Here is a 17,563-nt window from a genome sequence, read left to right on the forward strand (position 1 = left end):
ATCAAAAATGTAGCCAGTGGCTGCATGACAAGCAGTAAATGGCATTTTTGGTCAGAAGGACCACTCTCTCATTTCCATTAAGCTAGCAATATTTTAAAAATGTTAAAAGTGTTTAGTAATTTTTTTCATGTTTCTAAAAATATATCCATTTACCTCGGTTTTTTGAAATCACATTTGTCAATATAATGAGCAGAAGACTATTCCTATTATTCTTTATGCATAGCTTTGTACCCTGCAGACAAACATAAAAACACCACACCTATGTTCTTTCCTGTCTGTAACATCCCAAAACTGATTGTTGGTTTTACCTCCCTCTGTCCAGTGTCTAAGTCTTATTTCCCTATAACCATATAAGCTCTTTGGAGGCAAACATTATATCTGGTCCATGATGGTATCATGCACCAACACCATATACATATTAAATGTTAAAAAAGTAAAATGATGATGGCTTATTGGTGCTCAAACCCCTTACAGGAGGGAGAGCATGCAGAAGAGCAGGTGCAAGAGCTGGTGCAAGTGCTTTTGGGCTCTGGCCCCATAATATCGTCTAGGGGTAGGTGTCTGCAACTCCTGAAGCCCCAGTGAGAATGTGTTACAGTGTACTCTTTTAGCTTTGCTGTCCATGGACAGCTTGAGTGTTAAACAGCTCAGTGAACCCACTGCCTTTAGGGCCAGTGTGACCACTTTCTTTATCCTGAGCTCTTGTTCGGCATCCAGGAAAAATCAGGTCACACATGGACTTGAAGGATGGTGAATGTGGGAGTTTTATTGATTGGTAGAGGTGGCTCTCAGCAGGATGGATGGGGAGCTGGAAAGGGGATGGAATGGGAAGATGATATTCCCCTGGAGTTTGGCCATCCAGCGGCTGATCTAATCTCCAATTATCCCCAGCTGAACTACTCTCAACATTCAGATGCTCCTTTTCTTCTCTCCTTCTCTGTTGCTCTTCTGCCCTTCTGTTTGTCTGCTCATGGATCCTTGGGTTTGGGGTTTATATGGGTACAGGATGGGGAGTGTGGTGGGCCAAAAGGCAACTTTTGGGTGCAAAACCAGGAATGCCTGTTCCCATTTAGGGCCATGGGTTTCCAGGCTTGAGGGTGCGGCCTTTGCTAGGGAACAACCCTCTTCAACCCAGTATTTCACTGACTCCTGTCCATATAATTAGGGCCATTGAGCAGACCAAGGATGTGTCTTCTGGGGACAGTGGCACTGCTGCATTGTTTCTCAGATTCTGAGTATGGCCCATAATCATTCCACTGACCCAGGGATATATCAGCTACATGAAGGCTTGAAAGTTTCTCCTGTTTGAACGATGGCATATAGTGTTTTGGCCAGCTTAAGGGTGGGTTCATCTTAGATGAGACAATCAGACTGTCCCTTCAGCTGGAGGTAAGGAAGCAGGAGTTGGTTTCCCTGTAGTGCAGGAGTCACAGCTGATCTTGGGCCCAGGCTCTGCACTGATGAGGTTGTGGGGTTCAATGATCTATGAGCTTGATAGAATGAAGGGGGAGTCCCAGTGCTTCTGAGGCACAGTGGCTGGTGGCTCCCAAAGGAGGTGCACTCTAGAGGTGACTCTGGTCTCAAGATGGCACCATGCTGCAACAGCCTGGGTCACAGGGAGGGGGCAGGGGGCGCAGAGTGCACATCTTGTATTGCTAATTTAGTATAACACAGCTGCATGAAATCCCCAAAGTTATCCCAATTGGGCTCGTGGCTTGAAAGGATTTTGGAATTCTCTTGTTATAAGGACTGTAGGTATTGGCAGTGGCAATGGAAGCTGGCGGGGGTCTTCTACTTAGATTTTTGCCAGAACAGGAAGTGTCTCCTGACTTCAGACATATCCAGTCTGGGTGGGAGAGACAGAGCTTCAGAGGCTGGGTACCTGCATGCTGCCCTCCTAGACTTTCATTTACCACAGGTGCATTGCCACTCCTTTGCTGCCTTCCAATTGTGCTCCTTTCCACACTCCAGCCAAATCTTAGCTGTGTATTCATTGCCTTGGTCTTTTCTTGTAAGGGGAATGAACACGAGGCACCTCTAACATTATGCTGAGGTTACTCCCCAAACTTTTAAACAAGAGCTAACACCAATTCATCTCAAAAACTATTTCAAAAAAATAGAGGTGGGGAGTGGAATTCTTCCAAACCTAACCTAAGAGGCCAGAATTATTCTCACACCAAAACCAGAAAAGAACACAACAAAAAAAAGAAAACTGCAGACCAATATCCTTGATGAACATAGATGCAAAAATCCACAATAAAATACTAGCAAAAGAAATTCAATAGCACATCAAAAGAATTATATGCCTTGATCAAGTGGGGTTTATTCCAAGGATGCAAGGATGGTTCAACATATGCAAATCAATATACATCATACATCACATCAACGGAATGAAGAATAAAAAATGATCATACTACTTACAGCAATCTATTTATTCAATTTCTATCAAAATACCTTTAACATTCTTCACTGAAGTACAAAAAAAAAAAAAATCCTAAAATGTGCATGGAACTACAAAAGACCTCAACCAGTGAAAGTAATCCTGAGGAAAAAAAATGAAGGTAGAAGCGCCACATTACCTGACTTCAAAATACACTAAAAAGCTACAGTAACCAAAATAACAGGGTACTGGCATAAAAAAAGATACATAGGCCAATGGCACAGAATAGACAGCCCAGAAATAAATTCACATATTTACAGTCAATTGATTTTCCATAAAGGCACTGAAAACATACACTGAAGAAAAAACACCCTTTTCATAAATAGTGCTGGGAAAATTGGATATTCATAATCAGAAGAATAAAACTAGACCCCTATCTCTCATCATATATAAAATCAACATAAAATTTATTAGAGATGTAAAAGTAAGGCCAAAAACTATGAAACAACTCAAAGAAAACATAGGGGAACCACTTTAGAACATTGGTCTGGGCAAAGATTGTATGGGTAAGGCCTCAAAAGCACAGGCAACAGAAGCAAAAATAGATGAATGGGATTATATCAAACTATAAAGCTTCTACACAGCAAAGAAAACAATCAACAGAGTGAAGAGACAATCTGCAGAACAGGAGAAAATAGTTCCAAAGTATTTATCCAGCAAGGGATTAAGATCCAGAATACACAAAGAACTCAAACAGCTTTACAGCAAAAAACCATATAACCCAATTTTAAAATGGGCATATAATCTGAATAGACATTTCTTAAAGGAAAACATACAAATGGCCAACAAGTGTGTGAAAAATGTTCAACATTGCTAACCATCAGAAAATTCAAATCAAAGCTACAGTGAGATACCATCTCACCGTAGTTAGAATGGCTATTATAAAAAGACAAAAAATAACAAATGCTGGTGAAGATGTGGAGAAAAGGGAACTCTTAGACCCTGTTGGTGGAAATGTAAATTAGTACAGCCATTATGGGAAACAGTATGGAGATTCTTAAAAAAAAAACAACTAAAAATAGAACTACCATATGATCCAGTAATCCCACTAGTGGGTATATATCCAAAGGAAAGGAAATCAGTATGCTGAAGAGATATCTGCACTCCCATGTTTACTGCAGCACTATTCACACTAGACAAAATATGGAATCACCCTAAGTGTCCATCAACAGATGAATGGATAAAGAAAATGTGGTATATGTACACAATGAAATACTAATCAGCCATAAAAAAGAACAAAATCTTGTCATTCGCAGCAACATGGATGAGCTGGATGGACATTATGTTAAGGGAAATAAGCCAGGCACAGAAAGAAAAATACCACATGTTCTTACTCATTTGTGAGAGCTGAAAAAGTTGATCTTATATAAATAGATAGTAGAATAGTAGTTACTGGAGGCTGGGAAGGGTAGGGGAAGATAGGGAAGAGAAAGAGGTTGGTTAACAGATACAAAATTACAGCTAAATGGGTGGAAAAAGTTTTAATGTTCTATTAGCACTGTAGGATGACTATAGTTAATGTCAATTTAATATATATTTTCAAGTAGCTACGAGAGGTTTTTGAATGTTCCCAACACAAAGAAACTGTAAATGTTGGAAGTGATGGATATGCTAACTACCCTGATTTGATTATTACACATGTATATATAAATTGGAATATCACACTGCACCCCATAAAGATGTACAGTTATTAGGTATTAATTAAATTTTTAAAAAATCACTAGTGGCCTTGATTTAATCAGCCATACTTATATAATGAAGCTTCCATAACTGGATTGCCGAACGGTAGGAGGTACCTGGGGAGTGGTGGTCCCAGAGAGAGCACGGAAGCTCACGCCCCTTCCCACTACTCCCACCTGTGCATCTCTTGCTTCTGACTGTTCCTGAGTTACATCATCTTATAATCAATGGTTAATAATAGGTAAAGCACTTTCCTCATTCTGTAAGCTGTTTTAACAAGTGATCAAATCAGAGAAGGGGGCTGTGGGACCCTCCAGTTTATAGCCAAGTCTGACATAAGTCATAAGTAACATGGGAAACTACCACCAGTGACTGGCATCTGAAGCCGGGGACAGTCTTGTGGGGCTGAGGCCTTAACATGTGGGGTCTGTGCCAACTCCAGTTAGCACAGAATTGAACTGAACTGTAGGATATCCAGCTGGTGTCAGAGAATTGCTTTGTGTGGGAGAAACCCACACATTTTGGTGACCAGAAGTGTTTTGTGCTGAGTGTGAGGAAAACAGTTAATCTTTTTCCATACAAGAGGGTAAGCAGTATGTAGAGTAGGAAGAGGACCCACCACCAGAGCCTGACACCAACTCACAGAGGAAGAGGTTCTCTAACTCAGTTAAAGCACTTATATACAAGGAAGTGTACACGGATTGGAGAGTTAAGGACTGAAGACACATGAACCCAGGCTTTCCAATACAATCAAATTTATATCTAAAGAATCGTATCTCACTAAGAAAGTGAAGGCTTTAAGTTTATGGATAAAATTAAGTAAAGAAAGATTTGGAAACATAATGGAGGCCATAAAAAAATAGAAAGTTAAACTTTCAGCAGTGATGAATACTTTCTCTTCAAGAGGCATACAAATCTCAGAAGTTAAGCCATAAAAAGTATAGAAGTTTCAGCTATCCAACCAGTGTGGTGGGGTTTTAGATGTATGGGAGTGTATTTTACAACAACATCAAGGTCAGAATAGATATTAATTAGGTCCCTGCTCCATTTTTGGTTCATGGTTGATGCAGGGATTTCCTGCCACACAGCAGTTCATGCTGAGCCAAGTGATACATGTTTTCACTTAATATCAGCTGTGATAAAAGAAAAAGGTTTGTAGTAAAATAGATATTCAGATAAACAGAAATAAAATACCTTCCCACCAAAACCTACCAGCAGAAAGAAAAACAAAACCCAGGAAGTACCAGGAAAGGAAAGCAAGTCTAAGGCCGATTCTCAGCTTTTAGTAGAGAGAAGAGTCCTGATTAACCTTCAGTTCAAGAGAAAAATCCATTCCATTAAAATCCCCTTTCCCTGGGCATTCCTGATAATTGAGATTTTACAGTTCTTTGAAATACCACAAGGTCAACAAATTGCACACACTTACAGTTCCATAAAAAAATAAAAATAATGGTACTCTCTAGGGTAGAGAAAGAGAAATTCATTACATTAGAAAATCCTGAAAGAATGACATGAGAGACCAAGAGCAATGCACGTAAATGCAGAAAAGAAAGAAGGAAGAGTGGGAGAAGGGTAGAAAATTATTTTTGGCATACCTAATTACTACAGAAACTCACCTCCTAATCCCCAGGGTAATTCACACTTTTATAGATCAGTATGTCAAATTACCTTTTCAGATCTTAGTTTTTACTAATCCTGAATGTTTCAGATTCAGATTGTAAGAAAACTTTATGTTAGATCATATGGCAGTTCTAAATAAAAGTTAGTTGCTAAATCTAAGTTTTTAAAGTTTCCCTTTCACATAAAATAAGTTTCAACGATTGTACATATTTATCTTCTAATAACTTTAATAACTAAAGCTATTAAAACCATAGTCATGCCCTAGTATAGAAAACCCCAGCTGGACAAAAATGCCATGTCATAAGAATTCTGTTTGGCATCCACAACATTATGAATACACCATACAAACTAAGCTCTGCTCCTTGTTCATTCTTGTTGGCAGCCTTGGTGTTGAGATACAGCTGAGGAGGAGATGGGGCACAGAGGACCCTTATCTAACCTCTTGAGGGTCTCACATTCCTTGGTGACATGACCTTTAAGGTCCCCCCTAGAGCTAAATTTCCAAGCTCTATCAACTTTCTCTCTGTCATTTCCTCAAATCAGATTGAATGAGGATGTCAGATGACTGAACTGCCTCATAAGTTCAGCCAGTGTTCATTAAGCCTTGTATGTCTCCTACAACTTCAAAGCCTGGAGTGAGCATAGGCTCAAGGTCAACAGCTTGGGCTTTAGAATTTACTAGTCATGTGGCCCTGGGAAAGGAACATAACCTCTCAGTGCTTTATTTTCTTCATCCATAAAATGGGATAATAATTACCTCGCAGTATTGTTGCAAGGATTAAATGAGTTAATACACACAAAATGCTTAAAAGAGTGCCTACAACATCAAGTGTTCTCAATAACTTTTAGCTGCCCTTACTACTACCTTTCGACAGGCAATGTTCCTTAATATATGCAAGCACAAAGACTATGGGGACATCTGCCACTAGGAAGAAAAGATGAAATTCAAATGTACACACAAAGCAAGGACAGAAATGAATAACACATGCTTGCTGCAGGCTGCATCTGGTCAGCTAAGCTGAGATGAGCTTCACATTCTTCCATGGTTGGCCTGCACCATTAGTTCCTGCTGGCAAATGGGAAATGCTCATGATAAAGCATGTGGGTAGACCAGCATAATCCATCCCTACCACTGAACCAGGAGCCTGGACTGCATTCTCTGCTGTCCCTGCATTACAGCACATAGGCTGTCACACAGTGTTAAGATGTTCTAAGAGTTCCAGGGGGTTGGGAGAAAGAATGAAGGGCATAATGGAAGAGCTAGCATTGAGGGAATCTCTGTGAAGTGGTCTTTAGCTGCATTTCAAAGGTAGGTGGGAAGTGGGCTTGGGGAGAAGTGAGCAGACCTTTCCAGATGGGAGAAATAGGACATATGTGCCCCTGCGTGTGAAGTTTGGAGAAGCCCACACTGGAGAAGGCCAATAGTGCTCCCAGGAAGAAAGAGCATGAAATAAGGTGTAGCAGCAGGTATAGCCAGTAATGGCCAGGAAAGATTTTTGTCTCTTTTTGCCAATTTCCAGAGAAATAATCTCTGCAACCGGGTGTTCTTTGTTGTTAGGTTAGCTCCCTTTTAGGATTATATTTAGACTTTTTTTTTCTTTTCTTAGAAAACCTCAAATGATTACAACTTGCACAGAATGTTTAAGTAGGTCACAAAAAAACAAGGAATGCTTTTTCCCTCTCAAATAGATCCCTGAAACTCTAGGTTCTAGAGAACTGGATGCTATTTTCCTCATTCTCCCGGGGGGACAGAATGACAAATTCTACCTGCCTCACTTCCATCTACCTCCACTCCATTTAAAGGCTCCCAGTTCACCGTTCAGTAAAAGGAAGCAGTGTTTTCTCAGAAACCAATTCTCTAGGTGAAAGAAACCTAGGCAAAGATTTCCAAAGGCTAAACACTTCTCACAGAAGTCAGGGCATTTTACATCACTCTGGAAAGATAACCAAGGGACAACTATATTTAAAACCTCAAACCCACCTAAATTCCTTATATAACAACAAATAGTGGTGCTTAATATCTTTTGCCATGGCTCAGTAGTTAGATGCAAACCTCAATTCAATCTCAGAACTCTTTCATCCATGCTACTCATACAGAAAAGAGAAAAACAATGGAAAATTTTCTAGCAAGGATTTTTTTTTCCTTTTTAAAGTTTATCCTGGTGTTTAGGGAGAACTTGGAAACAAGATTCTGATTAAGAAGTTATCCTCACTGGGACAGGCACTTCCTAAGACACCCTTCCACAAGCTATCAGCACATGCTTTACATGTTGTGAAGTCATGGCTTTCTCGCATCTTCATCTGATTCCTAATTCTTTTTCTCATCTAGGAAAATATTGCCAGGGATTTTCACTGAATGTCATTTTCACTGAAGAGGTCCCAATTAAGAATTTTTGGATCTTGGACTGAAAAACTTTCCAAGATAATTATTATAATCCAGGGCTTCAAAGGAGCAGAAATTCAAAGGAAGGGAAAGCATTTCAGTAGATAATCTACAGGATGGCTGCCATTGATCCTCCTCTCGTCCTGCACTCCTGGCTTTGCCCTTTCCCTGTGAGCTTACTGTTGAGAATCTGTTAGCCATTTCAGCCAAGGTCATGGCATTTATGACAGATTAATATACAGCATAAAGTGGTAAAAAGGTTGACTCCTAGGCTGTAAACCCAAGAGAGAAAGAGAATGGAGTAAAAATATAGGCAAGGGACTCATTTTTGAAGGGAAGATGATGAGTGGCAGTTGGGAATTTGAGACTAAAGAGAAGGTGTGAAATGTAGCTTCAACGATAGAGTAACAGTTAAAGCCATGAAACAGTGAGTTGGTATGTGCATCTATGTACACATGCAGATATACCCCTAAGTTCAAGGCCTAGGTTTTGGGAGTACTCAGGAGTAAGAGAAAAAAAAAAAAAAAAGAAGTAGAAGGACACAGGGAAGATAGGTTAGAAAGGCAGGAGGAAAAATTCCAAGATGTTCCAAAAGCCAAGAGAATATTGTACTATGGGCCAAACACTAACCAAAAGAAAGATGGTGATAAAGTATTAACATCATACAAAGTAGACCTAATGGCAAAATGCATTGTTCCAGGTGAGAAAGTCATTGTATGATGACAAAAGACAATTCATGAGGAAGATAAAACAATCCTCAACTTGCATGTAATGAATAACACAGTCTTAAAAATAAAGTCGTAATTGAAATAATTTCAAGGAAAATAAACATTCTACTATCAATCATAGTGGGAGATTTTTACACACTTTTCTCAGTAAATGACAACCCTAATATCAGTAATGTCATAATAATATCTCTAATAGTAGTGTTTATTGAATTCTAAATTTTTAATATTAATCTTTAATATTTTTACCTTAGTTATCATCTTCCTACTTGAACATTTCCAATTTGAAACATGAGTTCCGGTCAAACTAGTTCACCGAACATATCTTCTTGGTCTCACTTTTATTTCTCTCCTTAAGTTATATCCCCTAGTTTAAATGTTCTCTCCCTTCAATAGATTTTTTTCCCCCTGCAATTGTGAGAGAGATTGAAGGAAGACTGGCATAAGTAGACTTCTTGATCATAGGACGAAGGGGTACACAGACAGGTGGGCCTCAAACACAATGCCTCAGCTTCTCCTGGAAAATTGTGTTTGTTTCTAGATCTCCCTTCTGGTCAGGAGCCACTCATTTCAAGCAGCGTCCAAGGACTCAGCCTGGACCAAGTTTTTGAAAAACAATCTATATAGTCCGAAGAACAAGAAAGACCAGAAGTCAGTTGTGTCATCTCTTTCAGGAGAAGGCCAGTGGTCTGGGAAAGCAAATCACCTGGGGCTGACTGAATGAACCAGAGGAGAAAAAAAAGTGTCTGAGATATCACGCCAAAACCTGACAAACAAAGAAGAAAACAGACAATAAGCTGAAGGTATCAGTGAGTGAATGAGAAACAGGAGATTAGTGAGATACAAGTTGAGTCTGGTGGAGATTAAATGTAGTAATTATTATTGTGAAGTTTTAGGTCTGGTATTTTGATCTTACCACTTTGGCATTAATGATACAGGGAATGATTCAGTATCTTGGGATAGACCCCTGATATTAGCCTTTTCTGTCAGGCAAGCCTTTATCAGAATGTAGGCATGCTTTGAATACAAGGCATGCAGAAAGTTGTATACTGCTTCCCTTTCTCTCTCATGTGGTTGTGATGCACCTGCAAATAGTCAATACATATAAAGACAATGCACTGGGCCAGGCTCATGCCTGTAATTCCAGCACTTTGGGAGGCCAAAGCTGGTGGATCACCTGAGGTCAGGAGTTTCAGACCAGACTAGCCAACATGGTGAAACTCCATCTCAACTAAAAATGCAAAAATTAGCCAGACATGGCCCCCGGAGGCAGAGTTTGCAGTGAGCGGTGATTGTGCTACTGCACTCCAGCCTGGAAGACAGAGTGAGACTTTGTCTAAAAAAAAAAAATAACAATAATACTCCGTCTGCAACTCCTCCTAAGGGCAAGAAAAGCTGATGAGTAAATCACCATCCTGTATGAGCCTGTGCTTCTGGTCTTGTTATGATTGTCAACAGTTTATAGAAAAATATAAATAATTCAAAGCTAAGTGTCAATTGATAGTTTTAATAAATGTATAATTTCACAGCATGAGAGCTTTGTTGTTTGCTCATATCACTTGCTGTCTAAAACTAAAACAGCAATAATAATATATCTGACATGTAAGATATACCCTTAAATAGAAATAGCAAAAACCCGCACGATGTCAAAGGGGACTCTTTTTCAAACAGCCAGAAAGCCACGAAAATCAGTGAGCCCCAGAGTAGCTCCACCCTTGGGATCCTAAGAATCAGAAGATGTTTACTAAATTGTGCTATTTTCTCTCGCATGAAAGAAACACACATAGACAGTCTACCCCTTAATAATCTCAGCAAAGCTCACGCCAGATAAACAAATTCACTCAGGTTCAGGTTGAGGCTGCCACCAGCATAGGCAACTAGGAAAGGGCTATTGAAAAGGGTATTCTGTTCTCTAAGGAAACTTTTAATGTTAAGAGTCTACTTTTTAGAGTACTGTGAGAGCTCTGCTGAAAAGAAACACAGCAAGAGCAAGTGGTGGTGATATCAATAATATTGGGGATAACAGCAGCTGCTGAGGAGTTTTCCCATATTGTGACTGACCAAGAGGGGTCTTAAAGCTAAAAAAAAAAAAAAAAAACAGGGGTGAGATCCAACAGTGAGTACAATAATCTTCACTTGGGTTCACCTAAAAATAAGACACAGTACCACACTTTACATTATAAAGAATTTCCTGGTCCAAAAGGGTTTCCATCTATATTAAAAAAAAAAATGATTCTGTTGTAATACTTGGATGTCTCCTGAGGTCAAAGACTGAAGTTCAGGTTCTTTCTTGGTGTAATGCCAATTTTCTATCCTGTTTATGCCAAACTCTGTGTTGTTTTTCTAATTTACTCAATAAAATGCTGCTTGTTGAAAGATCACTAGAGGGTTTGCGGGAGCCCCTCAAATACTTCATTCATTTTTAATGGAGTACTTGACATCCCACAAAGTTCACACACATGAGGAAGAGATTGCACAGTGTGAACTGGTGAAAAAATCCACTGCCTATCCCTCCAGGAGCATGCTGATAACATGAGGTGACTAGTACATGACATGTTTCATAGGACAGCTTTGTAAATGGTCATGCCTTTCAGCACAAAACAAATTAAAACATAATCATAACCCCAGTACCACTGTTATCACTGGGTGGCATTCTTCATGATTAAATGTATATCACATTCTTTCCAGGCATGCCAGGGTAAAAGCTGCCAAATTCACAGTGGCAACTTACTTCAAGTTTTCAAAATAAAAGTTATGTACCCAAAATTTTTTTAAATGTATCAACTTTTTATTTTTTACCATGCACTTATTTTATGCACTATTTATTAGCAAAATTGACATTGCCCTTGGATGTCCATAACACTGGCTATAAAATGGGGATAATTATATTTAGTTGACAACATATCTAAAAGGTTTATTGTTTTAGCTACGCTTTGAAAATTTACATGGTTTGAATGTGCTAATTTTTGTCTCAGAGGTTCACTTTGGTTTTTTGGTATGTTTGGTTTTTTTCTTTCTTTCTTTCTTTTTTTTTTTTTTTTTGAGACAGAGTCTGTCACTGTTGCCTGGGCTGGAGTGCAGTGGCATGATCTCAGCTCACTGCAACCTCTGCCTCCCAGGTTCAAGCAATTCTCCTGCCTCAGCCTCCTGAGTTGCTGGGATTATAGGCGCCCGCCACCACGCCCAGCTAATTTTTTGTATTTTTAGTATAGACAGGGTTTCACTATGTTGGCCAGGCTGATCTTGAATGCCTGACCTCATGATCCACCTGCCTTGGCCTCTCAAAGGGCTGGGATTACAGGCATGAGCCACCATGCCCAGCAGGACTTTTTGTTTTTCTTTCCAACTTTTATTTTAGGTTCAGGGGGTACATGCGCAGGTGTGTTACATGGGTAAATTGCCTGTCATGGGGGTTTGGTGTATAGATGATTTCATCACCCAGGTAATGGGCATACTTCCCAATAGGTAGGTTTTCGATCCTCACCCACTCCTGCAATCCACCCTCACATAGGCTCTGGCATTGTTTCCTCCTTGTGTCCATGTGTGTTCATCATTTAGCTTCCACTTATACATGAGAACATTCAATATTTCTTTTTCTGTTCCTGCATTAATTCACTTATGATAATGGCCTCCATGTTGCTACAAAGAACAGTATTTCATTCTTTTTTATGGCTGCATACTGTTCCATAGTGTATATGTACCACGTTTTCTTTATCCAGTCTACCACTGATAGGCATTTAGGCTGGTTCCATATCTTTGCTATTGTGAATAGTGTTGTGATGAACATACATGTGCATGTGTCTTTATGGTAAACACTTTATATTCCTTTGGGTATATACCCAGTCATGGGATTGTTGGGTCAAATAAGTTTAAGTTCTTTGAGAAATCTCCAAACTGCTTTCCACAGTAGCTGAACTAATTTACATTCCCAAGAGCTGTGTATGAGCATTCTGTTTGCTCCACAACCTCACCAGCATCTGTTATTTCTTTGCTTTTTAGTAATAGCCATTCTGGCTGGTGTGAGATGGTGTCTCACTGTGGTTGTGATTTGCATTTCTCTAATGATTAGTGATGTTGAGCATTTTTTCATAGGGTTGTTGACCACATGTATGTCTTCCTTTGTGAAGTGTCTATTAATGTCCTTTGCCCATTTTTTATTGGGGTTGTTTTTTGCTTGTTAATTTATTTAAGTTCCTTGGAGATTCTGGATAGTAGACCTTTGTTGGGCACATAGTTTACAAATATTTTCTCCCATTCTGTAGGTTGTCTGTTTACTGCTGATAATTTCTTTAGCTGTGCAGAAGATCTTTAATTAGGTCCCATTTATCTATTTTTTGTTGTTGCAACTGCTTTTGCAGTCTTTCTCATGAAATCTTTGCCAGGGTCTATGTCCAGAATGGTATTTCCTAGGTTTTCTTCTAGGGTTTTTATAGTTTTCGGTTTTAAATTTAAGTCTTTAATCCACCTTGGTTTAATTTTTGCATATAGCAAAAGGACAGAATCTGGTTTCAATATTCTGTATATGGCTAGCCAGTTATCCCAGCATCATATATTGAACAGCGAGTCCTTTCCCTATTGGTTGTTTTCATTGACTTTGTTGAAGATCAGTTAGTTGTGGGTGTGTGGTTTTATTTCTGGATTCTTTAACCTGTTGGTCTATGTGTCTATGTACCACTATCATGCTGTTTTGGGTACTGTAGCCTTGTGGTACAGTTTGAAATTGGGTAGTGTGCCTCTGGCTTTTGTTTTGTTTGGGTTTTTTGGTTTTGGCTGTTTGTTTTGCTTAGAATTGCTTTGGCTGTTCAGGCTCCTTTTGGTTCCACATGAATTTTAGAATCATTTTTTAAAAATTCTATAAAAAATGTCCTTGGTAATTTGACAGAAATAGCACTGAATCTGTAAATTGCTTTGGACAGTGTGGCCATTTTAACAATAATGATTCTTCCTATCCATGAGCATGAAATGTTTTTCCATATGTTTATCTTCTCTCGATTTCTTTCACCAGTGTTTTGTAATTCTTGTAGAGATCTTTCACCTCCCTGGTTAGCTGTATTCCTAGGTGTTTTATTCTTTTTGTGGCTATGGTGAATGAGGTTGTGTTCCTGACTTGGCTCTCACCTTGGACCTTGTTGGTGTATAGCAATGCAGCTGATTTTTGTGCACTGATTTTGTAACTTGAAACTTTCCTAAAGTTGTTTATCAGATCGAGGAACATTTGGGCAGAGACTATGGGGTTTTCTAGGTATCATATCATTTCATCCGCACAGGAGGAGTTTAATTTCCTCTCTTCCTATTTAGATACCTTTTCTTTCTCTTACCTGATTGCTCTGGCTGGGAATTTCAGTAATATGTTGAATAGGAGTGGTGAGAGTGAGCATTCTTGTCTTGTTCTGGTTCTCAAAGGGAATACTTCCAGCTTTTACCCATTCAGTGTGATGTTGGCTGTGGGTTTGTCATAGATGGCTCTTATTATTTTGAGGAATGTTTCTGTGATGTCTTGTTTGTTAATGGTTTTTAATATGAAGGGATGTTGAATTTTATCAAAAGCCTTTTCTGCATCTATTGAGATGATCATGCGGTTTTTGGTTTTAGTTCTGTTATATTCAGTTACAAGTCAAATCATTACGGAATGTCCAAATATTCTCCCAACACTCTAGTTTAATGGTGTTGAATATCATTCAAAATAAATAGGCCATTTCCTAAATATTTTCAAATCTATTCTTTAAGGTTTCAATTTACTGTAAGGAAACCTAATATATGAAAAGCCAGATTTACAGAAAAGATAAATTGGACAGGGGATGTTATTTACATTTTCTTACAGAGTTTACCACAGGATTCCTTCACAGAAAATCCCCACGATGAAATGGAGAACCCACAATTCTCAAGTGGGTTCCTACCACTAGGTGCTTTGAGGAGTTTTCTTCTGTCAACTTTTAAGGGATCAAAAAGAAGGGCTTATTACTTTTGCAAAGAGTGAACTTTTCCCAGCCTCTCTCCTCTGACTGCCAGGCTCTGCATTTAAGAGCACGTCCAAGAGTCTGAAGCAGGTAAGCCACCAATCTTTGCACTCGGTGTGTGGAAAGGCACCATTGTCAGTTTTCCACAACCTTGAGTCTTCTGTTCTCAGCCTTAGGTAAAAGCTACTCTTCTCAGCCACTGGCCTCACCAGCATGATGAGGGCCAAGACTTTCTCATGGTGTTAGGCACACACCTTCTTCTCAATGGAGTCTACACCCCATGGAAAGAATAGGAGTGTTGGATTCTGAATCCCAATCCTGGCTCCACCACTTACTAGCCAAGTGACTTCAGTATTCTAGAGCTTTTCTTTTTTTTGCTTAGTTAACTACTTTGGGGGCATGAGCTATGTTTGTTTTTTTCAATATTTATTTAGCAGAAAGATCTCAATAAAGCTGGAAAAAATATGAAAACCTCAAAAAAAAAAAGCCTGAGGTCTTTTTGTTTGTCATGTTGTGCACTGCTTTGTCCCCAGTACCTCAAATAGAACATATATTAATAGTAATCACTCAAAACATATGTATTGACTGAATGAAGGAATGAACAAATGCTGGGTGACAGTGCTCAGTCTGTCCTGTGTAGTCCAGCTCGGTATCCAAATACGCAGACCTCGCCCTACCAAATTTTCCCATTAATAATGGTGGTGACACTTTTCATTGAAAAGTGAGAGGATAGATTAAATGTTGGTAAACCATCCAGTGTTAGGCCTCATGTAACAGATTAACAAATGGGAGCTTTAATGATGACAGCAATTATCCTGGACGTTTCCTAATGTTCTCTTCTTTCTGTTGTCCGGTTTTGTTTGTTCGCTTCCTTGTTTTCTTATCTGCTTTTAATGTTCTTCTAGTAGGCTTTCAGTTGATCTAGAGGTCCTTTCTCTTAACCTGCATTTACCTACATAAATGTCTCATGTTTTACTCTCCTTCTTCACCAGCTAGCTCAGTGGGTCAGAATTCCCATCCTCCACAACAGGAATCATCACTACTTTTTCCTAAACCCCATCTGGAGCCAGACACTATTTTCATAGAACAATAGTACATCTGCTTGTCATTACAGTTCAGCTCCCCTGGCCCCAGCCAGGCTGAACAGGATGCCAAACCCACAATGACTTCTCAGGAAAAGGGACTCTGTCAAAGAGCTCCTCTGTACATTTAAAATAAAATTTGATTTATAAAACCCTCACTAAACAGGTAACTTTTAGAAACAAATCTGTGGTTCTTGAAAGGTAAGGCTTATAGGTTTAAAAATGAGCTATATATACAATATTTGTTCTTATACTGAGCCTTTGCCTGGACAGGAAAGGGGGTCAGGAATAAAGGTAACTAAAATTTATTGTTTATTTTATGTCTTAGCACTGTTCTTAGTGCTTTGCAACCTTTATGTTATTTAATTTTCATAACTATTCTCATAAAATAAGGATAATTATCCCTACTTTACAGTGAGAAAATTGAGATTCCAACATGTTAAGTGATTAGCCTAAGGAATAAAGCAAGTCAGTGGCAGAGCCAAGACAAGAAATTCAAGCCTGTCTTACCAACACCAGAATGATATCTCATAATAGAGAATGCTTTATGACATGTAAAACATAATAAAACACGTTCTTCCTGTTGGGTTAAATATTTTACCGGGTACTTTGGATCACTGGAGGCTGAAACCCTTCTACAGGCAGCAGTGAGAAAACGCTAACATCTTCGGCATGCAGGTGGCTGCAATACTCTGGGGTTGCATAAAGTCTTAAGGATCAGTCTGATCCTTTTCTCATTGCAGAAAGCTCCAAATCGCCTGGTGGAGAGATTTTTCATTTAGCTTTCATAGTCGTATAGAAAGCACTAAACCTGCTGACTACAAATTAATCCTCTTTTCCTGGAACTGTGCATGGACAAAGGCATGCAAAGACGATGGCCTCCACCATTCAGAGGTGGGCAAGCAACAGACCAGCTGGGCAGTGGCCCAGGACTCCAGCCTTTTGTAAGTACTATAGCATGATTGGAAGCTCAAATTCCAAAGGAAATATAACCTGAGAGTGTAGAAAATTATATTTATCAGGCCTCCAATCAGGGAGTGTATGTGGTGGAAAGGGATGCTTTAATAAGCTGCTTGGGGTAAGAGAAAGAGACTGCTAAGGGGTGTGATAACATCATGGCTGATGAGCCCTCAACTGTGTTCTAGGGAGGTAAGGTCAGGATGACAGCAGGGTCTTCTTTGGTAGGGTGAGGTCTGTGTATTTGGATCTAGAGCTGGACTACAGAGAATAGACTGAGCACTGTTACCCAGCATTTGTTCATTCATTCATTAAGTCAACACATATGTTTTGAGTGATTACTATTAATATATGTTCTATTTGAGGTCCTGGGGATAAATCAGTGCACAAAACAACAAACAAAACGATTTTAGGTTTTTTTTTTTTTTTTTTTTAGGTTTTCATTTTTTTTTTAGCTTTTTTGAGATCTTTCTGCTAAATAAATATTTTAAAATACTTAAATATATCTCATGCCCTCAAAGTAGTTAACTAAGCAAAATGTACAATGCCCTTCATATTATAGACTAAAAATGACCAACATAATTTAACCAGCAATGTTTTCAAAATGGTTGAAATTGAAAGACAGGCTATCCCAGGTATCAGAATTGCAAAGGAAACATGAAACTGAGGTGGTAACAGTGGCCCAGGGAGGAGACTGGAATAACTACAGAGCCTTACTT

The sequence above is a fragment of the Cebus imitator genome, unplaced genomic scaffold, assembly GCF_001604975.1.
Source record: "Cebus imitator isolate Cc_AM_T3 unplaced genomic scaffold, Cebus_imitator-1.0 Scaffold105, whole genome shotgun sequence".
Classification (NCBI taxonomy): Eukaryota; Metazoa; Chordata; class Mammalia; order Primates; family Cebidae; genus Cebus; species Cebus imitator.